Genomic DNA, 6,000 nt, shown 5'->3' with positions numbered 1-6,000 from the left:
GCCTGCCTGTAGCCCAGGTGTGGAGGACAGCCACACTATGGGCTCCTGCTTGAATAGCTGGGCAGAAAGGCCGGACAAAGTGCGTGTCAGGTGGAGGAAACTACAGGCCTAGGAGCCACTGGCCCTGGGGACAGAGGAGAGATGAGCAAAGGAGGCTGAAAAAGAGCGCCAGGCAAGCAGGAGAAAGGTCAGGAAAAAACGCATTTGGAGAAGGAAGACGGGACCAGCAGGGTCAGAGGCCAGTGGCTGAGCAAGGCTGAAAACGGAGACTGGACTCAGCCCCCGCTCTGAGGGAGCCGGTTAGTGTGGGAAGGTGAGGCCAGAAGGCCTGGAGAGCAGGGCAGGCACCTCTGCACAGGTCTGACCTCAGGGCTTGGGCCAACCAACAGGCTTGGAGCAGCCTGGGAAGGCTGTCTGGGAGAGGCATGCAGAGTTACCACCAGGCAGGCCAAGGAAGTACCTCAAGAAAACTGGTAATAAGGGTGGCAATAAGGGTATAACTGGCTTCCCACACGGCGCTACTAGTAAAGAACCTAGCTGCCAGTGCAGGAGATATGAGACATGGGTTCGATCCCTGGGTCGGGGAGATCCCCTGGAGGAGGAAATGGCAACCCACTCCTGTATTCTTACATGGACAGAGGAGCCTGGTGGGCTACAGTCCATGGGGTTGCAAAAGAGACCCGACTGAAATGACTTAGCCGAAGATATAACTGGCAACCTGGGTACAACTAGCCAAGTCCCAAACTGGACACAACTGGGGAGCAGCCTGGCCCTCAGGCTCTGGAGGGCAGTGGGGTGGTGGTGGGGCGGCTTATGCAAGGATGTTAAAACAAGAAAGTGCCTGGAAGGCCTTTTAGCCCAAGCCACCCCACCTGTAGTCCTGAGTGGGAGGTGGCTTATACCTGTTGGTAACAGACCTTGCTCACATTGAAATCAGCCATGGTGAGAGAATTTACACCCTGGAAATTGACAACCACCACAAACCAGGGCTTCCCCTCACCCCACCCCTGTTATTAAACGTGTGCAGGTACATCTCTGTTCTACCTCTCCTGCCCCCACTTTACAGAAGAGGAAACTGAGGCCCAAGGATGAGGAGTGACTTTTTCAGTATCATACAGTAATTTTCTTCCGCTTGCTCATTTATCATTTGCTTAACAAATTTTTATGGAGTGCCCCACCTGCTAGACTTTGGGGAGACAGGTCCCTTGTCCTGGGGGCACCTGAAGTCTGGACTAGCGTACAGAACATGTACCCCAGCTGTGGCACTGAGGGCTGATAACCACAAAAGGGATGGGTGCCAGAGCCACGGCAGACTCAGGAGGACACCAGCGTCCATCAGCATGGCCAGGAAGGCCTCTCGGAGGACAAGACTCCTGAGCGAAGCTCTGAAGGATGAGTGGGAGACAGATAAGACGATGGGGGTGAGAGGGCTGGAGGCAGAGAGAACAGCATCTGCAAAGGTGTAGCAGGGGGGAGGGCCTGGCAGGGGCACGTGACCTGTGGGCACCTCTTCGTACTCTCAAGGACCCCAGGTCCAAGACTCCTTTTACCAGCAGCAACCGAGAGGAGGGGTACACTGCTTAGACCCCTTCGGAGCCATCAGTCAGAAGTCACACCAGCGAATTAGCACCAGTATTGAGTTCCTGCTGGATATGAGTTCTAGACTAGGTACTGGGGAGAGGAGGAATCCAGTGAGGGTGTATCTGAAGCATCACCCCCTAAGGGATCCGATAAGGAACGTCTGTGAGGGCCAGGGTGAGGAGGGCAGGGGAGAGATGCAGTTGGGTGTGGAGGGTGGGAGGTATGATGGAAAAACAGAGGGAGAAGATGAATATTTGGTGGGGTGTGGGGGCCAGAGGCCGTTCAAGAGGAAAGGATGGAAGAGCATGCACTGCTTCTAAGCAACAAACATTAAGCACTTACTGTGTGCCAGGCACAGGTGCGGGAATACAAGAGTGGATTAGAGCCCGTCACTGTCTTCAAGTGGCTCCCAGGTACTGGGGAGACAGAACTGCAAATGGACAGTTACAATATAGTGTGATCAATGGTAAGACATCCCCAAAAATGACCAGGGGAGATTTCCCAGTGAAAATAACATGTAATTTGAGTCCCGCAAGATGAACCAGCATGAGCCAGGTGAAGTGTGAGGGAACAGCAGATGGGACAGCCCAGGCCAAAGCTGGATGACAGGAAGAACAAGATGTGCTGAAAGCCTGAAAAAGGGCCCATGTGGCTGGGGTGGAGGGAGGAAGGGCAGGAGCAGCTCGACTGCTGGGCAGAGGGAGGAACGTGAAGGACGTTCTAAAACACACTAGGGAGGGAACTAGCGGCTAAACCAGTGGTCCAGAGGTTAAATCTCAGTGTTTCCAACGCAAGGGGTACAGGTTCAATCCCTGATCAGAAAACTAAGATCCCACGTGCTGCATAGCCAAAAAAAAAAGGGGGGGGGTGGTTTAAGTAAGCCACCCGAGGGCTTCCCTGCTGGCTCAGTTCTAGGGTAAGTCTGCCTGCCAATCCAGGAGACACGAGTCCAATCCCCAATTCGGTAAGATTCCACATGCCATGGAACAAGAGATACTGGTTCAATCCCTGGGTTAGGAAGATCCCCTGCAGAAAGAAATGGCCACCCACCCCAGTATTCCTGCCTGGAGAATCCCAAGGACAGAGGGGCCTAGTGGGCTCCAGCTGATGAGGATGCAGACAGCTGGACACGACTGAGCACAGCACAAACCACGCCGAGGAGTTTGGTCTTGGATCGAATGACAATAGGGAGCTAATAAAGGGCTTTAAGAAGAAGAGTCTCATGATCAGATTTTTTTTTTTTTTTAATGATCGCTCTGGCCACCTTGTGGAGCATGGATTGAAGGGGCAGGGGAGACAAGAGTGGAGAAGAGAGACCAGTAAGAGATTACTGCAGACAGGAAAGGATGATGGCTTGGGTCAGGAGGGTAGCAATGGCAGTTGATGGATTTGGGAAATGTTTTGGGGCGCAGTTGACAGAACTTGTTGATGGGTTAGATGGGAGGAATTAGGGAAACGACAGGACTCATAGATGGCTTGAGCCACCAGGTGGAGGGTGATGTCATTTACCAGAAGCAGGGGACGGGGGAGCAGGTTTGGACTGTTGTCACAGAGCCAAGACTAAAAACTCAGGACTCCTGATTCCAAGCCAGCACCTGTTTTCCCTGGGGGGACTGCTGGGAGAAGGTGGGGAGAATGTGGGACAGAGGAAGAGGTACACGGACATGGAGAGGAGAGGAAGCAAAGGGATACATGCCCAGTTAAATTCTCACAGCATGACCATCCTTTCTAAATCAGCCGCCTCACCTTTCTACCCCGATATCCTGCTTTGTTCTTCCTCACAGTGATTACCACTACCAGAAATTACATGATTTACTTGCTTATTCTCTATCTCCCCTCTCCCACAGAATATCAGCTCCATGAGAGTGAGGACCTTGTCTGTCTGGTTCAGTGATATCTCCAGGCACCTGGAACAGTGCCTGATACAACAAATGTTCAATATGTATTTATTGGATGAAAACTTATATCTCCTTATCAGTTTTATTATTATTCCCCTCCGGATCCAAGTCGGTGGTACTCAAATGTCTGGTTAGCCTGGCCCCAAATAGTGTCTTCCAGGGACTCAGAAGGTCAACCGGACATGAACCAGTCCTGAGCAGTGGAGAGGGCTCAGGATGACCTGGGGAGCTGGTCAGACCATGTGGATGCCCAGGTCGTGGCCACTTGGCTTTTTCATCAGACTGGTAACCTTATCTCCCGTATGTTAGATGCCCTGCCAGAAAAGGGCAAAGTGGAAGCTGGAGATGACACCTGAGGAGGCAGGATTGGGCGCAGAGCCCTAGCTTGGGCAGGAAGAAACCTCTGGGCCTTGGTGTCCAAGCCCACCCGGGAGCTGCTCCCGCTAGCTGGTCTGCAGCGCCACCTCGTGGCCAAAGTTCAAAGACGCTTTTCCTCCCCCTGTCCCCTGCTGCTCAGAATCCAGGCAAGCTGGCCACTAGTCCAACTTGCAAGCTTCCTGAGTACCTCTAGCATCAGTCTTCAGCCATCCCTCCAGTCCTTTCGCTTTGAATGAACCTCTCTCATCCTCAGGGACTCCAGATCCACTTCATGCAGGAAGCCTCTTCTGGTCAGTGATCACTCTCCTCGGCCTCCAGACTACTCACTGGGTATCACTGTTTACCTCTGGGTTCTTAGACTTTGGGGTCAGACAAATCTGGCTTTGAACACTGGGGTGTCCATTTACCAGCTGTGTGACCTGAGCAAGTTACCTAATCTCTCCGACCCTTAGGTCCCTGATGCTAAGCAGAGATGGCAATTCCAGTCTCACAGGGATGTGAAGAGGATTAAATGAGATCAAGAAATGAGATCAAGTCTGTAAATGTAAAGAGCCTAGCAATAAGAAAACTCGGGAAATAGAAAGTCCCTTCCCACCCCTCTCAAACTTCCTCTTCCCTTTCCTGAAAAAGGAAGCATGATGAAATAGAAGGCGCAAGTCACAGGACCTGGGTTCTCTCGGCCGTAGTTTCCTTGCTCTCTGTAAAATAAGGCCATGAGACAACTGCTAAATCTATTCATTCATTTACTCACTCACTCACTCATTCATTCAGTTTCTAGTCCACCTATGACATTCTAAACAGTGAATATGTCTTTTATATCCATTCATTCACCTGTGCCAGACGCTATCTTATGCTTCAGTACCAACCTGCTAGTATCCAGCCCAGTGCCTGGCACAGAGAGGGCACTGGAGAAAATTCTTCCCCAACAATCTACCAAGAACATGTTTCCTGCCTCCTCTTCCCTGCCCCAAGAGAACACCCAACCCTGCCTGGCACCAGGTGCCCCTCCCCCTCCTCAGCCTGAGAAACCAGAGCTGGCGCCACCGGGTGAGGAATCTGGGGACCAACTGTCACAGCTCCGGTATCACCCGCCTCTGGGACGCCTGGGTCCGACTCTGAATCCCAGTGGGGCTCTATCCGCCAGCTGTCCTGGGGGACCCTAGCTCTGCCCCAGCCCCTCTGAGCTGCTCTCCCTGGGGAAATCAGAGAGGGCAGGCGACCTGCTGGGGGGAGTTCCGGAGTGGTACTGGAGGAGGAACAGAGAGGAGTTTGTCTGTCCAAGTCCAAACCTCAGGCTGGGCGGCAAAGCCCTTGGAGACTGGGTCCACAGCAGAGGACCGAGTGGCCTCCTCTCTCCTTCCAAACTCTGCAGGCCTCCAACTCCCAAAGGCTGTTTTGCCCTCACATTTATTCCTGTTTGGCCATGTTCTGTGGGTCAGATAGGCTAGTTTCTGTGTCTTTCTGTGGGCAGAGAGCAAGCCTGCCATTTCTTTTGTGTGTCCTACAACAGAATTATACCCAATACATTCTCCCTGATGCAAATGAATGAGTTGGGTGTATTTGAGCAATACACCCAACAGAGGGAATACTGGCTGCACTCTCAGCAGGAAGGATGATGTTAGATCACAAGGCAGACTTCCCATAAGGGAGGAATATTAAGAAAAGAAAACAAAAACCCCATAAAGTTTAGTAGAGGAGGTTCAGTAGGACCGATAGAGGTGGCTTCTCAAGAGCAGCAGGGATACACAGGTGAGATAACCTCTGTAAGGACCAGCCAGCTTAGAAGGACAGCCTTGGTGTAGCCTCCTGTGTCTGCCTCCCTCCCCAGGGGCTCTGAGAAAACGACAAGGGAGGGGTGGCATCAGGTCTGTGCTCCATCCCTTGATACCTGGTGCCTGGACAGCAATAACAGGTGCCCAGTTTTGCTAGAAAAGGGACATAGACGCACAGAGATAAGCACAGTCCAGACCATCCATCCCACCCCTGTCCTCCAGCCACCACTGGAGTTCTGGGCCACCCCACTCTCAACTAGGTCACCTTTCCTGCCTTGCAGCCAGACATGTGGGTACACATCCCCACCCACACATATACAACTTGCACACAGACACACATGCTCGTAGCACCAACTCAACAACTCCACAGG

The sequence above is a fragment of the Ovis aries genome, chromosome 1 (assembly GCF_016772045.2).
Source record: "Ovis aries strain OAR_USU_Benz2616 breed Rambouillet chromosome 1, ARS-UI_Ramb_v3.0, whole genome shotgun sequence".
Lineage (NCBI taxonomy): Eukaryota > Metazoa > Chordata > Mammalia > Artiodactyla > Bovidae > Ovis > Ovis aries.
Note: the sequence above shows the minus strand (reverse complement) of the source record.